Genomic DNA, 24,247 nt, shown 5'->3' with positions numbered 1-24,247 from the left:
CAATAATAAGTTCATCCCGAGAGAAGACTGCTTTTTTGTTTTTGTTTTCTATGCTGCCAGCTTCAGTAGTTAAATGTAGTTTCTTGCATTCACCGAGCGACACAGGTTAAAACCAGTCTCTGCTGTGATAAGATCAAACTCGGAGAGTCGAGACATGCACAACAGCAAAATGCAAACAGCGTTTGTTCTATAGCCTTCATCTGGTTTGGATTATGTTCTGTAACAGGACTGAAGCATCTGTTAATCATACCAGTGTAAGCAACGCGGGTGTGTGATGTCAGTTTTCCTTATAAAGCTCAAACACAGCACAGTCGACTCATGACACACCGACTCCATCCCCATCAACTCCCTGCTCTCCCCCGCTCGTTCCGCTCTCCCCCTCTTCTCTCCACCCTGTGAGCTACCAGCTGCCTGGACAGCTCCAACTGGCTTGATTACAACATACCAGATTATCATCTTAACATTACTATAAGCACTCAATATTTGTCAACAAGATAAAAGCATTTCCATAACTTAACAAACTAATGTCTGCACAATTTTGTCTCACATCACATTTTCACTCTTACACTCGTCTACTGTTTTAAGAAATTATTTATTCTTGTTTCAAAACTACTTCATGATTTGAGCCGCAACATTTAAAACTTTTAAAATACTATAAATGCTATAAAATGTTGCCTGAATTCTCTCTTTGATAATTTTCTTTGGAGCAATGCGACTCATAAATGTCTTTATATGATAAGGAGTACACACACGCACACACACCACACACTCTCAGCACGCTCTTATTGAGAAATACCCGTTTCCGTGCAGAAATTCTGATCATGTGCATATACGGGTGAAAAGGTGTTAAACTGCGTCTACACCCGGCAAATTCTTTCTCACAGAAAACTGAATTGACCCCGTTTCCACAGCAGCGCTGAGTTTTCTTTTTCTAGCTGAGATAACAATATGCCCTCAGGACTGGTAACAATAGTCTCTCACGTGTTAACCACTGAAAGATGCTGGATGACTACGTCTTGTTTCATAATAAGATGAAACATACGTGTCAAATGTATCTGATAAATCTGCAGCATCGGTGAAAGACTGAATTCAACTATAATTTGTCAGTTTAAAGTTACTACAAGGAACTTTCTCCAAGCACTCAGCCATACTTTTTTTATTTATGATTTATTCAAACCCCGAAATTAGAACCTGACCCGGTGACACAAATTAAGAATAATTATAATAATCATATAGGTCAATACAGAGGCATCAGTGTTAAAACTAGTTAAAGGGTAAATTGAGCAATTTTATACATTAAAGTGTGCTTACAGGTCTTGCAGCGTACTACTGCATTTGTAAAAAAAGTTGTATGAAGTCTTTTGTGGCTCCAGAAGAAGCTGCATGTAATCTGATAACGTGCCTCCAGTGATGTCACTCAGAAGCTAAGTTGCATTGTGGGTAATGTAATCACCATGTTGTGCACTCCTGTAACACTGCTGGACTGATTTTGGACAGTTTAAAAACAAACACTCAAAATCGATACAGCAGAACCAGGCATACTTCTTCCTTTTCAGAAACCTGGAGCCACATTACCCACAATGCAACTGAGCCACTGAATGACATCACTAGAGGACATTTATCAGATTACATGCAGCTTCACTCGGGGCCACAAAAGGCTTTTTTTACTACTTTTTTCACATGTGCAGTACTCCCAGAACCTGTACACACAATTTAAAGTGTAAAATTGGTGGAGTTAGATGTCCCTTAAAAAGATCCTTGTTGTATGTTTGATAACAGAGAAATGTTTTGAAAAACAAAGACATCTGGGTCTGCACCTCACATGTGGCAAAACTTTCTTTGAAATCTGTAAACAGGTTTTCAAGACATCCCACTAAGAGAACTGAAAAAACATGCCCTGAAAACACCGTAAGTAAAACTGAATGCTGACGAGGAAAACAAAGTTAACCCCTTAACGTCTCTGCACGTTTCAAACCAGGTTTTAGAGTGTCTTTTTTTTTTTTTTGGTCATGTTTCTCACAGTAAAAGCTCACTCACCACTCTACATGTGTATTGTTCGACACATGATGCAATGTCTGAAAAGCCATCCCACACACACGAGACAGATGCAAAGAGGCCTTTGTGTGGGAAGCGTTTTCACTAAACCTGAAGCCTGTTTGTCTGTGTGAGACAGACAGACAGACAGTGAAAGAACATCTTTAACGTGGGTGGTCAAATTTTCAACTGTCTCACCTCTTATCTTTCACTTTTAAAGGATGTTCATTTCAGCAACTTATGTCCTTTTACACCTTGAATTTTGTGCTACTACAGTGACATTTTTTGTTCCAGGAATCAAAATAAAAGCATCGTTACAATACATACATTTGTGTCACATTCATCCTCACTCTGTCTTGAATCTTTATCACTATTAGACATTTTGGAGCATCGCATGTGCTTTGATACCACAAATCCTGTGATAATCTGAGTTGTTTTCACCTCCTTCTGTCTCCCTTTCTGTCAGTGTCAAGTTTTCTCCTTCTTTTCTCTCTCCGGGTTTCTTCTTCCCACACTGTTGTGAACAGACAGTCATGTGATGAAACAACAATTCTGCCTGGGGGTCTTTGTCTGCAGCAGCTCACACTGCACTTTGCATTTCAATAAGTTAAACTTGAACTGTAAACATTACCATATTCTCAATTAACCTTCAGTCGAATTCAGAGCTCTTATCCTAAATTTACCTCATGGCGACAGAAAAACTACAAAAAACATCTAAATCAAGTAATATTCAAAGTTGTGAACAGTCGGTGTGTTTTCACAGCGCTGCAGGGTTAGTCAGCATGATTCATGATGATGAGAGAGGAGAAAAATGAGCAGACTATTGTTCACTTCACACTGAAAACTGACCTCCAAAACATCTGCCAGCGACTGCAAGTGATGTCATGTAAAATCTTGATCTCTAAACGTGGAATTGCATTCATTCAAATTAGCGCGTACTTTGTCACACTGCGACTGAAAAGGTGTGAAATACGCACAATTGTGAGATTTTTAGAGCTGCATTTATTTTATCGCTCTCCAGCCTCACAAATGAGCTGCGTCAACCTCTCTGCTACAGTTTGAACTGAGCATAAAAGCTTCATGAGGGATGAATATATCACAGAGACATGTTGGATTACAAATTCAGGTTGCATGATTCAGCTATGTATGAAGCTAGAGCAAGAAAGTGATTAATGGAGCTTATCAGAGAGACTGGAGGCAAGAGAAAACTGCTCGCATGGCTCTGTCCAAAGGTAAATGACTGTATAACACAATTTGACATTTTGACGCTTTAGTTGGAATAAACAACAAGTTAACCAATCTGATCTAATACAAAGAGGGATGGCAGAGTTGAGATTTTAGAAGAAAAACAAAAAGTCACAGAGATAAGAAGCACCTGACTGGAAGTTATTATATCATCATAAATAAATTCCACCTATTGTGTTGGACGCAAAACAGTGTCAAATGTTGTTCACAGAAAAATTACCACAAGTGCACGTTGTTCCAAATGAGACACGTGCTGAAGAGGACTTGTCCTTTTCAACAGTGAACTGAGCCTGCGAGCAAGCAGAGGCCTCCAGTAAAAATAGCATGTTGGCTGGTAAACAAAGCGGCTTTAAAAAGGAAGTGAGAGGTTCAATATCAGTGAGCTGCTGAGGCGGCAGAGCACAGGGAAAATCCAGTCGATATGTTTCAATTCTCAGTACCTGGCCGACTGTGGCGTGTTTACATTGAGCTGAGGTTCCTATACAGGTCACTGGCAGTGACTACGATTGAAGAGTGATCTCAACAACAAAAGAATGGAGTGATGAGCCACCCTGACTCAAACCAAAGACGTGACTAATATTCCTGGGAAACTGTGGGGTTCAGCATCGGTGCGAACAAAATCACATATGACCCAGAGCAATGATTCTTATCAGTATGCTGTTAATGTCTTTGTTGATATCTCAGTTTGCTGCCAACGTTATCATCACCACTAAACTTTTTCTCTAATGTGCTCCCACTCACAGCACCATCAATAGAACAGACCAGATGAAACAAGCTCACAGACAATATACTGTATTACACTATCTTTCTGTTTTGATAGCCCACACTAAACTAACTTTAGGCTGAATTTTGCTTTAAGAATCTCTTACTTGATCATAAATCCACATATTTGAACTTGAAGCTGCTCCAGAGATTTACTGTGGTATTGCACACAAGTGTGCACTGCACTTGCAAACTTGTGTGAAACAGATAAGAGGTACATCAGCCAAAATTGAATCAACAGGAGCTGAAATCAGCCCAGTTACCCACATAAAATGTTGGCAGTTAACCTTTGTGTAAACCACTGATACACTCTTTCACCATACTGACATTTCTACAAAACATTTCATATGTGCACATGTTTGATCCCTGACTTTGCTGCCAAGCCGGTGACAGCAGTTAAGACTGCATTTCAACATATGTATGCAAACATGACACCACTGCATATTTTCAAAGAGACGTCAGGACAATTTCCTGCTAAGTTTGACAGGAAGTCAGGATATCTCCAGCCATTATTTGTGGCAAACAAAGCAAGTAGTTTAAGCTAAACCACGATCTTTTCCTAACCTGTACCAAGTGGTGTTTTGTGCCTAAACCTAACCAGAGCATAAGCACAGTGTTGTCACAACATATACAGTAATTGAAAATTGAAACTACAGAAAAGTAAAGTTTCAACATGTCCATGGTTTGCAGTAAAGTATATTGCCAACATTCATTCTCGCGAATGGGTTGCTGAATTTTTAATCCTACATGGATCAAGTTTGAAAAATAGGACATCCTACATTTCCCATAATGCAACTGAATGATGTCTTCCTGTTAAAGGTGCAATATGTAAGAATGGGCCGCCTTGTCTGTTTCATACTCGTAGCAAATCAGGGTTAGAATATCATGTGAGTGACCGCGAACTGCTGAGCTCAGTTAGCCACACAGCTAGCGGTCCAGACTGGAAGCCTGGGGACCAGGGCAGTGTTGGGTAGGTCACCGAACAGCAGCAGCGACACCTTTTCCTTCGGACATATGAAAAGTAAACATCGGCTTTAGTATCAGCAGTTCACTATTATATAATGTTGGGCTCAGACTGCAAAATATTTATGTCTCATGATTGTTATTGTGTCAGATTAGGCTATTATAGAGTCATAAATTCTTGCTGTGAGATAAAACAGCCTACACGTTGGCACCCAACCAATCAAAGTGTACGTCTTTCATGACCTGTGTGATGTCGTCAGGATGGCGGTGCTAGCAACCGGTTTCCGGAAACAACAACGTCACTGAAGCGGTCTGAAAGACAACTCGGAAATCAAACATCTCTGATTCAGTCATAAATGTCAATAATGACGGAACCAGTTACCTTGGTTCAGTCCAACTGTGCCTGTATGACACCAGTCAACAAGGATATGTTATAGTGCTCTCATGGTCACCATGGTTACTACATGACACAGCCAAGTTTTGGGAAGATGCTGGTTGTCAACTTTGAGCCCCGTCACCAGAACCACTTTAAGTGTCAGTTTTAAACTGACAGACGCGATGTGTCCACATGAACGATGATCACACACACCCTCTGTGTATCTGCCTTTAACTTTGAATGGATGTGAAGAGCTCTGTAAATACTGATAACATGGACGTGTTAATAATTAATATGAGGACAGGTAACTGTTGTTGATGTTGGTGCTTGTCTGATATTTTCCACATTTGATGAGATTTGGCCTTGAGGATTCAGTAGATCAACTGTTGTGTCAGTTCTGTCTTTTCTTGTTCAAAAATAGATCAATTGATTTAGAAACCTGAAGATTAACTTGTTCAAACAAACTCAGTTAACTGTTTATATTATTATGTTCCATTATCTGATGATTAAGGAGATTTGATTTGATTTTGTTCTCTGCAAAACAATAAATTACTTCAGGAAAAATATACGTAAAATGAAGAAACCTATTCACTATGACGGGATGAAAGAAGTATTTCCACTTGTGTAAGCAATATGACACAAAAGTAAAAAATGAAGGAGAGAAAATTGACATGAAATGGTTGTTATCTGCATACTTGAGAATAAAGATATCCAAAACAAGTTATTTATTCCCCAGGGCCTGAAAAATCACAAAACTTAAGAAAACTAGAACCTCTGCCAAGGCCCAACAGTCCCCTTTTATTCAATCAAGGTAATCCAATATCCTATTTGTTAATGTATAACAGCTGACAAAAGACTACCGTCTATAAAAGAATATTTAAATCCTTTTTCCATCCAGATCCATGCATTATTCCCTGAGAAATTTCAGAAAATGGCGAAAAACACCCTAGTTCGCTTTCTTAAAGTAAGAAAAAATGTCAATGTGACAAAATATGGAAATGACCGTTACACTAAAAAAGGACAAAAAAAGTTTTGTCGGCTATTTCTAAACAAATATAATAACTCATAACTCACAGACAAAGAGTATGTAAACATGTAAGTTGTACTGTATATATTGTTTAACTACTATTACAGAAATCTAAATATAGTGTTGATTAAACAGAGGCAATGCATCAAAATCAGTAAGTTTTAAATATTGCATACAAGCAATTTTCATAAAATCAGGTAAAATAATTGAGTGTCACAGTGTTTTTGAGGTATAAAAGAAGGTCAAGGGTCTCGAGGGCCCCAAACAGAATGAAAACATCGATAAACGCCAATATGATCTCACTTTAAAGAGCATAAATTAAATTTTAATCATAAAAGGTCAACAACATGGTGGTAAAGCTTCAAACAAGGCTGCCTCTTAGTTCCTGAAAAGTTACTTGTGAAAGATGTGAGGCTTTTACTTGACGTCAGAGCATCACATCTGTGTTCAGTGACTCCTACAATATGAAACAAACAGCACCTCTGCTGGCTGAAAAGGCTGAAATCTTGTCATGTGCCCTTAAACAACGATAAACAGTCTCTGATTTGAATGTGTAAATGTCAGCCGGGACAGACGGATGATGAGCAGTGAGAAGAGGGAACAAGAGGTTTCACACGTCCACATGCATGCAAATACATACATACATAGTGGTGAACACACGCAACCTATATTTTTGCACATTGCATATAGTGACACCCTGTAAACACACGTGCAGATGGGTGAGAAATGAAGGAAAATAATCATAGTCAGTGAAGACAGTCACAGTGCTGCTCAGCAAAGATTTTCCAAATCAATAAACTCTTCTGAAGGCATCAACACTATTCTTCTACGGCTTTGATGATGGTGGTCAGTGGGTCAAAAACTTTGTAGAGGTGTTCAATTTTCATCAGAACAGTCAGTGACCCTGCATGCCCTGTAGGGAAGAGTCTGTGTGGGACGGTTGCAAACTTCTATAACTTGCTGCTGCTCTTTTTAAACTTACATGTCACCATTTGTTACTGATTGTTAATAATATGTCATTGTTTTGTTGAAATCACAGTAAATCTGTGACCATTTGGAGGCACAACTTCATCTCGCTGTGTCAAAATGTGTAAATAACAAAACAGTATATAAGAAATAGCATCAAAACAACCAGCTGGTACTGGGTACATTTTTTAAACCAGCGGTTTTAATTTGTAGCTTAGTTTCTCCAGACATTCATGCAGGTCTTTCCTTTAATTTCACCCGTCTGTATCTGTATCGATAACCGAGAACACACACTTACAGAACCGCATGCACAGCCAGATATTAACACACACGTCACATGGCATACATACATACATTAACATTAAAGTGTTAATAATAAATAAAATATGCACACAAACTGGTATATCCCTCTCTCTATGCACACACACACACACACACACACACACACACTGAACAAAATATTCTACATATACACAGAGCCATACACCACACAAGCAACTGCACGCATAAGAGGACACACACACGGATGTAAATATGTACATGTACACATGCAAACTAATACTATATGTACATATACACACATGCCTGCAGACATCCAAACACTAAGAGAACCACATTTACAATTAAAAATAAATGCACATATTCACAAATGCACATAGTAGTAGTATAATTACATACCAGTATACATACTCTATACACAGCAACACATGCACACACACACTGTCACAAATATGTACACACAGTTGTACATACTGTACAATTAAATTCACACAAACAAGGTATATAGTGAACACACACAACTGCATGCACACACATTAATAGCATGAGTATCAATAAAATTACATAGGCACACATACTGTACACACAAATAGCATATTGTAAATATGGAAAAAAAAACATACAGGGACATTACAAAAGAAAACACACACACGCTGACAGAAATAATGTATGTACACACACACACGTGCAGAAGAACAAACACTAAACACTGTTGACAAATGCACATAGCAGTACAGTAGAAGTAGTAGTATAATTACATACAGCAAACATGTGAATACATAGTACACACAAAGGCAGATGAAACACGTAAAAACACTGTGTACACACACACACACACACACACACACACACACACAAAGCACATATGTTCAGCAATAGATACACACATAAACAAGTGGCCATACTGTATAGTAGTATTTGTAGCAATACTAATCTAGTATACACATGTAGTCTACAGCTCGTATAGACAAAGACATAGAGGCACGTATGTTTATAATTAGATATTATATCTATAAACTATAAGAAGATACACACGGACAAAAATATGTCCATGTACGCACACACATACACCACTACAAGTACACATGTGCAGTAATAAATGTACACATTCACAAAACAAGTGGATATACTGTATCATCATCGTAGTATTAGTAATAATAATGACTGAACACATGTATTCTACAGTACATACAAACACAGACATAGTGTGCGTGTCTTCTTACATATGTGCCTCTGACAAACATACACTATATACATGCATACAATACTAATACATTCACATGAATACTGTACATAAGCACACTAAACTGCAAAAGTACACACGCTCGTACAGCAGAACCACAGGCACACACAAGTAGAGGGAGGTTGACTTTTAGTTGTAAAAAGCATAATCATAATAATCATAATAATCATAATAATAATAGGCCTGTACATACGTACACTTATATGTAGTCAACATATGGACAGTAAGGATGAACTCATGTAAAAATATAAAAACTGTATATACTGCACACACTAATAGGACCACATACACAGTATCCATGTAAAGACACACACATACACACAGACAAATATATGTAGACACAGACACATATACACATCAAATGTTCCCACACATAGTAGCAGTTGTAATATTATGTACAATAAGTACAAACACATTTACACACTTTCTGAAAAAAATACACAAATACATGTACATGTATTGTACAAATATATGCATATTAATACTGTAAAAACACACATAACTGCAGACAAACACACACTCAGTAAGTAGCCAGTAAAAAACAGCCACATATACAACACACACACACACACACACACACACACACACACACACACACACACACACACACACACAGGTTGATACAGTACAGTGCATATATACACTCATAATATAAACTGTTCACAAATGCATACACACACAGAGATCAATACATGGAAGAAGCTGTAGAAGTACACATACACAGTAAACATGTAAAGACACACACATACACACTGACAAATACACTTGAAAAAGTAACAGACACACACACACACACCAGTAGACATACAATATGTTCAGACACATGGGCTAGTAGTAGTAATCATATCAAAATATGCACATAAATACACGCACACATACCATAAATACACACGTGTATTCTGACAAAGACTTAAAAACAACACAAATAACACCCAGTCAAAAATAAACATACACAAACACACACGTCATATGTTCCTACACGTAGTAATATAACATGTACAAACACATTTACACACTTACTGAAAAACATACAAAAATACATGCATGTATACATAATGTATAAAAATAGGCACACATTCAGAAACACAAAAGGCACACAGAGGTTGATGCAGACATTCACACATTATGTATACACTAAATACACACAGATCAATACAAAAAAGTAGCTGAATAAACACACACACACTCACACACACAGACAGTTGGAACAAGTTAGTGAGGTGATTAGTCAAACACTCACTGATGGCAACAGAGTGATGCCACCCACGGACTCAAAGCACGCAACACTGCCTGACTGAAACCATAAACATGTTTATATTTACTTAGTGTCCCATTTTAGATCAGAGAATCAACAAACAAAAGACATTTAATATCTTAAACTCGCCGCTGCATGCAAGCACCTTCAAAAACCTCCCTGAAGAGGATGATAATTGGGACTGAAAATGTGCTTCAAGTCAAATATAAAACATCCACTGTACAGCTGCTTGTGATTTCTCTAAACTAAAACATGTGCAAAAGTAGTTAAAATGACGATTTATAATTTAAAAATGTTCCTGAATGGAATTTTAACACAGTGACTAAAATGTTAAACTGCTTTTTGAGTCATCAGCAGGGGCAAATTAAGTCAACACACCTACAGTAAAAATCAGTAAAAGTCCCTTCACTAAATATTCAGTCCCACAAATTTAGTCCACAACAATAAGAATAAATATTGTAGGTTAACGATGCGCCGTGAAATATTGTGTCTCATTTTGAAACTGCTCGTCTCAGTCACGAACAAGAAATGATCAAACAGGCACATATGACAGGACATGTGAAATAGAAAATCTAGAAAACGCTCAAGAAATTTCAAATTGTGTATTTGAATGACCATGTGATCCTACAAAAATCACATCACCCTCTGCGCCCAACAGCAGGATTTTTTTTACGCAGCACCCCCGATGATATTCATCCACCCTCAGTTCACCTTTTTTTTTTTCTGCTTTTGTTTTAAACATGCATTTGTTGTTGCTGAAAAGGTTAAAAGATTTTTTTTCTTTCCAGTCGAAACTGAGTGGGTTGCCAGATACTGAGCATTTCAAGTCAAATTTCCCCTTGTGCGCTGGTATTATTATCACTCCAAAGCATCATAGTTTCAGTATGACTTGGATGGATTTATTTATATGAAGAAAACAAGCCTGACACCGATTTACACAAAATACACTCAGAGCGTATATGTCAGTTTAAACAGCTTATTTTGAAACTGACATACATCCTGAAAAACAAATCTGACACAATTAAATGTCATGTTAGAGTTTAAGTAGCTGCTTCACTTTCAATATGACCCATCAATTTTTAGATAAAATTCAATTCTGTGGATATATTGTTTAATTTAATTAAAACAAGCTTGAAATTAGTTTCACACACTTTAATTTAAATGTCAGTAAGGACTTACATAAATGTTGATAAGTATTGTACAAAACCACTTCAGCATATAAAGCCTTTGTTGGTGAGTAATAAATGAAATATCACTCTGAAGCATCAAACTTTCAGAAGTGTAGATTGGACCTTAAAAGAGAAAAAAAATAACGGTTTGTGAACATTTAACACCACTCCACCCACACTCCAACTGTTTATATGTCACCTTTAAAGGCTCATCGATCAAAGTAATTCTCATTCTGATTCAGAGTTTCACTATTACTCGTAGTTTTATTTATTAAAAAATACAAACCTGCAGCAAACAAACCACACTTTGAGTACGAGGCAAGCTTCAAATAATTACTTGTCATTCTTTGCAAGACCGACATCAGCAGTTCAACTCTGTCGTTCACACCCAGAGGAACGTTCAGGTTCAGGGCCCTGTGACTAAACACCACCCAGCCTCCGACTACAATTTTCTAGCGTCCGACAAAAACGGTAAACACAAAGTCAAATCAGAACTAAGGTGGACAATTTTTCCCCAGACAGCCGAGCCTGCCTTCGTCTCTGTGGGATGTAAACAGACATCGCTAGAAACGATCGTCCCCGCGACCCAAATTAAAAAAAACTACACCTGAAAAACATGACATAATCCAGCACGACTGTGTTGACTAAAAATATAAAAGGGGAGAGAGATGAGCTTTACTCTGCGTCTGTTACTATCAAAATTAGTCAGAGAGCAAAGGAGAAGCCGTCTAGGCTGGTGCTTTGATGCGATCAGGCGCGGTGTGTGTTTCAAAAAGTGAAAAGGAAGCCGAGAGGATGAGAGAATGGTGGGTAGAGTGGAGCCGAAAACACTTTTCCTCTTTCTCTGCAGCTGATATTTTTAAGTTGAAAGAGAGGAGAAAATGAAAGAAGAAAGGGAGAGAAAGAAGCAGAAAAGAAAGAGATCAAAATAAAGATTTTGTACAAAAATGAGCACTTGGAGATGTATTAATTTCTGCATTTAAATAAACAAAAACAGACCTTAAACAGTTTTTATTCTTATTTGGATTCAGTTTGAGAATTACCTTAAATTTACTGCCCTCCATTTTTGTAGTACTTATATTTTAGGTAGAAAGATACTGATGATAAAATAGGAAGAAAGTAAAGTATCAAAAGAAGGGGGCTGTTAAATTATGAAACAGCTAAAACTCAACCAAGAAGAAATGTGGAAAGCTTGTCGAAAATGTTTGTCATAAATTCTATCTTATATTCACTAGTCATAGTTTAACTTTCACAACGAAGCGTTAGTTTCTAAAACGTGGGTTCAGTCTGAATCATGTCACCTTTTAATGCCTCGTCGATCAAAGCAGTTCTCTTTTGATTCAGTTTCACAGCGAGCAGAGGGATAGAAAAGTCAACTTTTCTCTCGTCTGCATGTTTTCTGAATGTTTTGAAGCAGAAACAACAAAAGTGAAAGAAAAAAAAAAGGCATGAAAGAGACTCAAAAAAACAGAGAAGATTGTGGTGCGTGTAGACCTGAGAGAAATGTGGGAGGCAGCACTGAGAGAGCGAGAGAGAGAGACAGAGAACAAAAGTCCTTAGGAGAGCTGTGGTCTCCATTTTGAAGTGACATGAAAACGACAGCACCATCTGTTGAAAGTAGTGCGGAGGCAACCAATTATAACTAGGCCTCACACACCTCCACACTAACTGAATTAGTCCCTAGATAACCACCCCTTCATGAGCACATCTTCTCTGCAGCGTTGTCAAAATGAATAATTAAATAAATGATCGAGTGAAGGTGTACATTTGAGTTCTGAATCATGCGGTATCAAGAATTAAATCAAGTGGTTTGAACTTTACTCACTGTGACTAATAACACGTCCTGCCTGAGTGCTGCTGGTGTAAAATAAGACGACAAGAAAAGTTCAGCTCGGAAAAACTACGTGGAGAAAGTGAATGAGTAACCTGTAATGCCCATGAGCAAGGCACTTAACCCTGAAAGGTGTGTTCCATAGTTTCAATGCTGCTGGTCTGTGGTTCGTCTGGCAACAGACAACGAGTGTAAATGATTTTCACACCACGCATTTACCAGAATTAATGTCTTACATATTCTGAGTAAGTAGTAGTAGTAGTGAGTAGTGAGGATCTGCTCTAGGGACCTCAACATTTCAAACCCCATCACCAGAGTACATGTTGGCATTGTAGATTTCTAGACATGTTGAAACTTTATGTTCCAAACTTTACGTTTCTTTTCATGTGGATTTTCAATTTCATGTTGTGACAACACATGTACTTCAGGTCTTGTTAGATTTAGGCACAAAAACCACTTAGCTGCCCAACCTGCATTTGTTTGTGTCAATAATATATCTCATGATATGTTTAATTTATGTTATCCAGACTAAAATGTATCACTGCACTGTTTTTAAGTTTCATCTTACTTTGCATACCTGCACTGTTTTCACCTCACAGTTAAAGGGGCACTGTGTCATTTATCATAACTGATAAACAAGCTGTTCTCAGATGAAAATAAGGTCCGCAGAACACTGTTTGTTTATATTTGGCGGACCCTGCCACCTTTCTAGCTTCAAAGTAAAACAGTATGAAATTGTGTTGTCCTTTAAGGCCGGTTTGTTTATTCAGTTTATTCAGTCATGAAAACGAAGAGAGTTTGTGTATTTAGTTTGTTTCGCCTTTAAAAACAAAATCAGTCTATGAAGATCTTTCTCCTCTGATTAAAATGTCTTCCTTAAAACTACAAAGAGCACATTCAAACCTTTAAGACAGGTCTTTGTAGTAGTTCTGGTGGCTAGACGATCACCTCGTGTTTTTATCCTCAAAATGTTGCTTCCATTTTTCACTCCTGTGTTTTTCTGTGTATTAGTATGTTGCATTTGTTGTATAGGGAAGCATACAGGGTGTCAACGTTTCCCTTGGGATCAAAATCTATATCAGTATCTATCTGTGGATAGGAAGAGATGATTCTTTCACTTAAAATACTCAGTTTTGTAGCCACACGCACATCTGCAAAATGTTCATCTCATAATATTTTTCTCACAGTTTTGTTGCCTCACAGATGGATATAATTAACTGGTTTTGTCAGTGTGGTGGTCTGCAACATTTGTCCCTTGCTTGGCAACCATCTGACCTATGTCTCATGCCACCAACAAGCCCCTCCTCCCTCTCATAAGAAAGTCAGTTGATGTTATCTGACCATTATATGACACGTGTTGTAGAAATGTAGATATGATGCGTGTGAAATGTACAAATTTTCCATATTTGTCGTGCCACTTTCAAAACAGCGAGGGCAACGGAGGATTTGGATATTTAAATTTAAATTCACTTCAGCCACCCTGAAAACTGAGAACTATGATCATTACACTATTCTGAAAATTAAATAGTCTATTAATGTGAAATAAAAAAAGATTTATTTTCTTATTGATCACAATTTATTCTGGGTAAGATGCATCCCTTAACATCATCGCCCCTTCACTACCATTGCACCATCACTAAAGACGACAGCAGGATCTTCCAAGGGGAAGTCAACGAGGGGAAGTCAACAAGAGTTTGTTAAACTGAGTGAGTAAAGATCCTCAAAAGTATTTTACAGCACATCCTGTGAATGTTCAGCAGACTTGCAGTGCTTTGCAGAGGTGTTTGTATCAGGACTGACAACGTGAACAGTTGCACACACCACGGGTCATTTAATTGGCTGACACTGCCCAGCAACGGGCAACAATGGGAGACAACAAACAGAAAAAAACTCCATTCAAAAGTGTGCTGACCATGAGGAAAACACAAGCAGTAATATCCCTCAACATTCATTCTCAATCTGTTTTACAGTTTTCTATTGACAAAGAGAGCCAAGATAGGTGGATACTGCATGACTGGACCTGATGCACAAATGATCAGACATCACATTATTCTAACACTAAATCTCTGCTGTAGCTGACACCATTTTGGGTCTGCGTCGGCCAGTTTTGCTCCAAGCAATGCAAACATAAATACGCACTTGGACTATGAAGTTGCAACAGTAAACATAAAGTTGTTCTGTGCAACATAATTCAACAAGACAAAGTTTCAGAGTCGGGTTGTGCTCGTACTGACCAAGAGGACATTTTTAGAGGACATTTTGATGTCATTCAAAAACGTAGATAATGGTGCACAATTTCAGACCGTCTCATCTGGAGCGTTTTCATAGTACGGTACTTGTTTGTTCACATGAAAAGTGACAGAAATAGTCACGTAGAGAATGAAAAAAGAGCGCCAGAGAGAGAAGTTCAGAGTCTGGTTCCTTTCTCACCTTCTGACAGCTGGCCAATCACTGCATTAATTAGGTCGAATGTGAGTGGAGGGGGTTTTCCGAAGCTGTTTGACCACTCGTCAGGCACTTCTGATGAGGCACGCTGGCAGGTTTGAGATTCCACTAAAGTTTCACTTTTGAACTAATTTCACTCTACAGATGTTAAGTGTTCAATCAACATAAAAGTGCTCATGAGGTCAGAAGATAGCGTGATCGAATTTGGATCAGTTCATCCCTCTGTTACTATCAGATTTACATGCAGATGTTGATAAAAGGGGGAGTGTGCATCCCATCTACAGCTGCTGTCTCCTCGCTGCAGCAGCCCAGGGTTCGTATCCGACCTGTGGGCCTTTGCTGCATGTTATCCTCCCTCTCTTCCATCCCGCGTCCTGTCACTCTTCCGGCTGTATTTTCCAACAAAGCAAGTTCACAAAGTATCACAACGTTTCAATCGCTCAAATCATACAAGCTGACAAAGTCAACACTTTGGTTCAGCACGACTGAGAAAGAATCAGAAAAGGTGACAAGCCGACAGTTTGTGTGAATATTAAAGGTTGTAAGACTGTTTGCTCTGTGACGACCCACTTTGTAATTTTGTTAGAGACCTAATTTTACAGTCTGACAGACCGAAGTCTAAATACATACTTAAATCTATGATTGTATTGTATTAAAATGCCACAGAATAAAATAATCCAAGAGGAAACAGAACAACCTGCTGTTTCCAAGTGCAATGAAGCAGAACAGCTGACTCCCACTCTCTTCCTATATGCAAAGTGTGAAGGATCTAGAAACAATGAGGCCTGTCTGCCCTAAGGTTAAACTGAGTTACAAAACATTTTATTATACGAGAGGTGAGATGATGCAGATGTAAACGTTTCTATGGTTATGTTTAAAGACTAAGCTTGTTCAGGGAAAGATCATAATGTTGTTTATTACAGTAAATGTCTGCAGTTACTTGAGACAATGTGATTATCAACATTTAACTAAAACCACAATCTTTACCAAACCTCACCACAGATGGGAGTCTGGACCCTGCGATTCCAGTGTGGGACATAAATGTAGCGCTTCACTCTCTCTCAAAAAACGTTCTACTCTCAACAAAGTCAGATCAGCAATTATGTTTGTCACCACGATGATTTGGGGAAACAATTTAGTGCTACACAAACGTAATTTCTAGGAGACGGGTTGGTCTCTGCAGTGGTGGACCAAAAAGTTTGAGATGACGTGTTTGGCTGCAAAATGAGAATTCAGTGTCTTTCTGCATCTGTGTGCACGATGTCAGCTCCGTGAATATTGCGAAAACAAGTTCAGGATAAATGTGGCGTTTTTCTGTACTTTTCTTACTGTCAACGAACCCCAAAAGTCAAAAATTCACAATGTCTATCAATACTTCCTGACTTTTCTGTGTCCCGAAGCCCATTTGTTCCTGAAATGACGTCTTTAAAAACTGATCACTAAGATTTTTGAAGTTTTTGTCCTTTGTGTCACGTTTTGGTACACACATTGATGTCCCCTTCAGGATCAATTGTAAAGACTTTCGTGATTTTTTTTATCTAGCACAAGTTGACTTTACTTGAAGAAAAAAAAGCAGGATTACATCAGAATTACCAAGTAACATACACTATTAAATTTAAATTGTATGACCTGAAAAGCTTCAACAACGTAAATGTTATTAGTCTGCTTTACTTGGTAATTTTGAGGTAATCATTTCCATTGATTTTCTTTAAAGTAAGAAGTAAGAATCCTCATCAGAAAAAAAGACCATATACCATATTTACATTTCTTTTTGGACGACGAACTCTAGTGGCCATAGTAATTATTACGGCAGCAAAGGAGGAAGTCAGGAATAGGTGGGGGTAATGTGCAATATTTTGGCTGCGTATTATGTCTGTGCAGGGCACCATGCAATATTTTTCGTGTGTATATGGATCTATGTGTTGACTGGAGTTTGACTGTATATGTATACGTGCACATTGTGTGTACTGTATGTGGAGAGATTGTGTGCTGCTGTGTCGCCTGTGTTCTCTCGAATGCCCAAGACAAATTTCTCCTAAGGGAGACAATAAAGGCTTATCTTATCTTATCTTATCTTATCTTCTTCTTAAAATCAGTTTAGATTCTTAATATTTAGCCAAATGGAGTTTGGTCCAACAGTGTGAGAACTTCAAGCTTCAACCAGATACATGGCTGTCATGTGGTAAAATGTTATTGGCTGCAAAAATGAAACCTGTGACCTTTAGTGTGTGGATTTATGAGTTTTTATGAAACAATAGCCCCCTCCACCACATCTCCTTTACTGGGCTGTACCTGCCTCTCTATGTCTCTATGCACAACAATTTGAACATTTGCAAAGTACAATATTTACACTTGTGGTGCATCTTCTAACAGTATAAGTTGATTTTATCTGATTGGGTGGGAGGTAAACTGAACCCCCAACCAACAAATGTGTGTGTCTGTTTATCAGTATCTTCATCACAGAACAGTGAGAGAGAGTGTGTGTATGTGTGTGTGTTTGTGTGTGTCTGTGTGTTGGTGGCATGCAGACGTTTTAACTGTCCTGATGTGAGAGACTGCAGGCCTCCTACGGTCTGGGAGACAAGACAACCACAAGTGGGAGAGGTCTCATGCACACACATGCTCACAGACAGACACAACAGCACAGACTCACTGTTCATTCAACTGTGAATACTCATTTTTAAAAAAGTTAATCTAGTGTATGTCTACTTTTTTGTCATAAAATCCTATAGTTGGTATTTTCACAGGGGCCAACAGACAAAGAAACTTGATAAGTAGACGTTTCAGTTGTGTTTATATTCCTTTTTCTTACTTTGATGATGAATCACTTTCATTCACTTTTGATGTACAAATTAAGAGCATCAGTCTCTCTGCCGCACACGCCTCAGTAAGATTACTCAAATTCTGTTTCGCTATATTTCATTTGATGTGTTGTTTTCTGACAGATTGCAGAAATTACAGTTATACACAAACGTCAATGACAAATAATGTTCTTTACTGTGGTTATAGCACAACAGTGATGAGGTGCGTGTCGCAGCTGCATTGTCAGCGCTCCATATAATGCTACATTTATTGAATTTTCTTATGTGGTGAACCTCAATGAAAACTTCATATTAGAACAAACAAAAAACTGACAACAAACTGATCATGCTAAAAGTGAGACACTTCCCCAGAGTAAGAGCAATGCTCCCCAGGAACTGGCCTTTACAGTGAGACAACAAATCTGAAATGTTTGTTGCTCATGTACTTCTGTTGCCCTCGGGGCGAAGGAAAACATATTTTGTGGCAAAGCAGATGTAAATAAAAAACAAAGGAAAGGTCACCCAAAAATGAAAATTCAGTGGTTGTCTACTGACCCTACTGCTGATAAGAAGTTTTGTAGTCCACAAAACATTTCTAGAGCTGCACAGCAAAACTTGATCTGAACATTTGTTTTTTACAAACTTTTTTAAGCAGAAGTCTTCGCTGTAGCTGTTGAGCTTAAAGCGTTAGCACGCACCCTTCATGAGTGGGTGCACAAGCTTGACTACGTGTCAAGGGTGTAAATAATGTCTTTTCAAATCAGTTTGGGATCTCTGGAGACTTGATTACACCAGACGAGCTGTATGGAGCCATTTTGTGCTTTTGTTTTTCTGTTTGAAAACAAGTACCGACCTGCTTCAGTCGTATTTCGAAAAATGCTGCATCGCTGTTTTGCTTCGAAGCTCCAGAAATGTTGTGTGAACTTCAAAACTTCATCCAGCTTTCCATCAGCATGGGGGTGAGAAGATAATGACATCATTTTCATTTTTGGGTGCCCCTTTCCCTTTAACATTAGGCAGTAGTATAAACTCTGGAGTCAAGTGTATGCCTTAGCAACAACGGCACTGTAAGCTAGTGTAATTGTTGCTCCTAGTATAAATCTAGACACAAGCAACAACAGATAAAAATTGTAGGTTGGTGCATTGTGATCAAAGCACCAACTTTTAGGCAACATTTGATCAAGTTTCCCACTATAGAAACATGCCACATGTCAAATGACTTGCCTCACTTTGTGTTATTTTAAAAGGGCACTACGTGTTTTCCCACGTGATGAACCAGGGTACACCCAAGTGATGTGGTAACTTCTAGCCTCACTTAATGTTATGAAATATGTGCAAGTCACTATTTAACCCAGTTCAGCCTCTCAGCTGTCACAATAGGAAGAGTGGGTGGCGGAAATGTTTGACCTTGCAGGCTTCCTTTTATTGTGATAACTGATTAAAATGATGATCTAACATTAAGCTACCAGGGAACAACCGCAATCATCTCAGACGATGAGGAAAAATTAGATGTAGAATAAACACAAGTTCAAGAAAATATGACTCATTAAGCAGTTTAACGGTTACGATTCACACCTCTGACTTGGCAGAGGTTTGATAGCTCCCAGGGAGACAAAACATGTTGAAAACCACTCGATAAGTGAAGGATTCTCGGATCATTAGGAGTCATTTCTCTTGGCAGCAGTGTGCCTTTCAAAAATGGCTTCTTTTCTGACAAGTAATTGTAGATAATAGGTTAAGTTGTGAGATGGTGCCAAACCAGCCTCGAGATTTTTACATAATGCTGCGTTGTGCAAACATGATCAGAGCGATTAGTAAAAGTAGATGACATTTAAGGTGATGAATCTACACTACATTGCTTCTCTTTTCATTGGCATTTCGTAACACAAATGTCTCCCCCACAATGCTTGAGTGTGTTGACCACCAGGCAGGTTGGACTTTAAGCAGCGGGTTCCTGAAAGAGTTTTTATTGAGCTTTAAAGGCCGCAGACTTTCCCTAATCCATCCCTCACTTGAAATGAAAACATGAAACCCAAAACAGTGGTGGCTTTGTGGTAAGTTTGCAGACATGGACAACTGGCCGATTATGTGAGCGCACATTTTTAAACAAGTGAGCTTAAAATAACAAAAAATGATCTAAAGTCTAACTGTTCTCAAATTGCAGATCTTCATCACTGCTGCAGCTCTTCTTAGTTTTTTCTAGTTTGCCAACTGGCAGCTTTCTTTGCAATTTAAAGCAGTGGGACAATAAATCAAGATGGCAGCTCCAACTGAATTGTACCTCATGTTGTTTTGTTCTTCTACAGAACACAGATCTGCTTTCTAACTGTCCTTTTTTTTATTCTAACAAAAGTCTACGCATTAAGCCAATCACATTTTGTCTTAAACTGTATTTGCATAAAGCGGTCGATGACCCTGACTAACAGCAAGACAACAGCCTAAGGCACAACACTAGGTGAATATAAGGTGACACAGACTTTAAACAATCACCCATGTCAGCTTTCTAAAGTGTCCCCAAGCTACAAACATGGAATCATGCACCTCGACTGTCTGACTGAGTGGCAGATTGGATAGATTTATAGATTTATATGTTCCCTTTCAGCGATAAAAAAATAAAGATTTATATTATATATATATATAAATACTTAAAATATGTCCTGGAAGCCTTTTGTAAGCCTTATTGCAGAGGTTTACTCAGGCAGCTAAAATGTGAGTGAAGAGATTTTGGTCAGAATTGCTGAATATGAGACAAAACCAATGGGAAAGTCCAGTTCATGTCAGTTCTGCTTTAATAAAGGCACAGATCAGTGAGAGGAAGATCAGATAAGAGACAGGCGGTAAGCAGGTCGCCTGTGATCGCTCAGCACATGATCTCTCTACCTCAAATTAGCAGATTGTTTCCTCGCACAGCGCGGTGTGCCAGGAACAGACAGGCCGTGACAGGGGAATCCATCAGAAACCAACTGTTTCTGATAAATAAACAGGTGACTAGCGGTGGGGATATCGCCTGAGTTCCAGGAATGTGAATGTATATCTCTGCTCAAAACATGCCGTATTTAGTCAGCTTCAAGGTGAAACAACAGGTTTTTTTTTCTTGTCTGAAAAACAAAACTGAGAAAAGGTTTGTGGGTTTCATGCTTTACTATTCAGGGAGACGTGTTTGACAGGAGGCATCGGTATTGCTGCATGCTGACATTTAAGTTTTTGTGTGTGTGTGTGCCATCTGTGGAGCCAAATAAAGCCCACACACTCCTCTCACCTGAGCTCACAATCTGACTTTTTTCCCCCTTTCATTTTCAGTGATGTAGTAGCCATGTGGAGGTTTCTCATCTCTCGACAACAATATTTATGTATATTTTAACAGCCAGTTGTAGAGCTGAAACGATTAGTCAGTTAATCGATTAGTCGGGCAACAGAACTTGTGATGATGGGCTTCTGGCACAACTTCATCTATTTCCAGGAGCACGGGGTAGGGGGAAAAAATCAAAACCTCTGCCGGACCTGTATTATAGAACAACTTCAGTATTAGTCAATCTTAAATGTAACTATTTTAACCATAATTTGCTGGTTTCTGGTCGCACATGTGAATATTCAGTGGTTTTACTAGTCTCCTTTGATGATAAATTGAATATATTCTGGCTTGCCTACGGCAGAAATACTGTCATGAGCGTCGTAAAAGAAAGCGGGTGTTGTGGATTAAAAGCGGCGGACTTTGAGACATCACGGCCTGTGGCATCTTTCAACCATCCAACTGGCCAGTCGGGAGGAAGAGAGCCTGAGTCATGCTAACCCAGCTTGGTTTTAAGGCTGCTCCTGGCTAATGTCTGGTCACAGGAAAAGGAAATGGGACAAAATGGGAGTCAGGCCAAACAACGCTAAACCAGAGACTGCTAAACCCACAGAGATCTGTCTCGGAGCAAGCTGTTATTTGTGATGTTAAATTGTGATATGTGTTGATAATGTTATCAAATAGCAAACTACTGTCTGTTTTGTAAGCATATCTGAGTTGTTCTAGATAACAGCATACAGTAGCAGTTGGCTTGTTTATTTACCAACATCGACATTAAAAGAAATCTTTAAATGAATGTACATTATCATGCATATGATTCACTTTTAGCACATCCATTAAGAATGGAGGCCACAGTGAATGGATTCAGGCGTCCTCCTGTCAGCCATTATGTGTTCAGTTACAGTGAGAGCTCAAAGATGGCATCAGCTGCCAGCTCACACGACAAAGTCAACAAAAGCACACACCCTCTCAGGTTCAACTCATTGCACACTCACTGTCTCTCTGTGTGTTTTTGCGTAAAGTGGGAGTCACACGCTAGATTTTTTGTTTTTGTTAGATCTTAGTATTTTTAGCCTCTGGCAGTAACAGGGAGACGTAGCTGCTGTTTACAGCTGTGTGCAAGATTCAAATTAGTTTTTCTCTTAATGTTAACGTTCAAAGGTCACGCTCATCTGCTCTAAATGCCATGCTTACAACACGTGGAAGATCAGGAAATGCACCAAACTGCAGAGAGGAAAGTGACATTTCTGACGGAAGAGAAGAGCCAGGTGGTTAATATTTTACTCAAATTACTGTAGTATTGCTCCTATGACTGTATGTAACTACAAATGTCATGCATGTGTCTCTGCTTTAAAAAAAAAAAAAAGTTGTGTCTCAGCTTGTCCTAATTATTTATTCTAATTATTCTGTTTTTGATATGTTATTTACTGAGTTACCTCTTTTTGGATATTTCATGGAAGTTTTTTTTTTTAAATTGTGTGGTTCTTTCAAGGAAATTCCTGTTTCTGAAAATCAACAGCTAAACTAACCCAATGTTACTTACTGTCAGACCTTTGTCTGTGTTTCCCCTACAATTAGTACTGCACCACATTGCATAGTTCTGTCCACTACCTTTTGGGAGTTATTTGAAAATTACAAGCCCATAAAATGAAGCATTACAGACTTATGTTCCACATATGAAGGTCTTAATGCAGTTTCAAAGCCTTCTCTATGCCTCGAGAAATAAAATACAGAATCCTTTATTTATTACTATTTCTTTTATGTCTTATGTGTCATAAAAGTAGTCTAATTTTAACATATTGAGTTTAAAATCACCCTGTTAAAGCGACATAATGTTGCAAGCAAAATCCACCACACTGTCTGACTTGTGTGTGGGAGTTTGCTTGCAACAGTGCGTCCCTCTCCTATGCGCCTGTCTTACGAAATTAATGTGCAATTTATTTTTCAGTTTTTAAAAGCAACATTATGTAGAAATTGGCATTTTGTGTGATTTTGAGTGCAACACCACTGTCGTAAATACAAATCCCAGCTCTGTAACAGCTGTCAGATGTAATGTAGGTGCTAACTACAAACAAAACTCATCACATCATAACAATATTATGTGTCGAAAACTTGTATGTTGAAGTAAACGTGTGTAACGCTGTGATCCGACCCTCTCACTGAAGTCACACAGTGCAGAAACAAGTGATGGAGACAGAGACACCATTCACCCTATTACAAGAGCCTGTACCATCAAAATGATTTTGAAGCTGTTATTTTAAGATGAACAAGTTACATAATGTTGAGGATTTGACCTCAGTCCCGAAAACAAAACAGATCAGCAGGTGGGCATCTGTTGGTCAGGAGCCGAATGATTCTGGTAACATGAGGTAAATCCTGGTTAAACCACACACGACGAACATGTGCCCAGAATACAGTATTATCCGGAACTAGTGACCAGCCTAACCAGTAATTGTGGTCGTCAGGGTATGACCATGATACACTGGGGTCAAGCTGGTGGAGCTCCTCTGAGCCAGCAGCTGATGAGTCAAACAGCTGGTTGACCAATCCGGTCTCTCTGTG

At 38.6% G+C, this 24,247-nt stretch overlaps 1 long non-coding RNA gene across 1 annotated transcript in view; it reads right to left on the bottom strand.

Annotated features, from left to right (window-relative positions):
* The window catches only part of LOC311270945, an 84,086-nt gene that overhangs the window by 18,794 nt on the left and 41,045 nt on the right, over nucleotides 1–24,247 (bottom strand). The window lies entirely within an intron of this gene.

This window comes from Pagrus pagrus, assembly GCF_965226575.1.
Source record: "Pagrus pagrus genome assembly, chromosome: 15".
NCBI classification, from domain to species: Eukaryota; Metazoa; Chordata; class Actinopteri; order Spariformes; family Sparidae; genus Pagrus; species Pagrus pagrus.
Note: the sequence above shows the minus strand (reverse complement) of the source record. Positions and strands in the feature narration are given on the sequence as shown.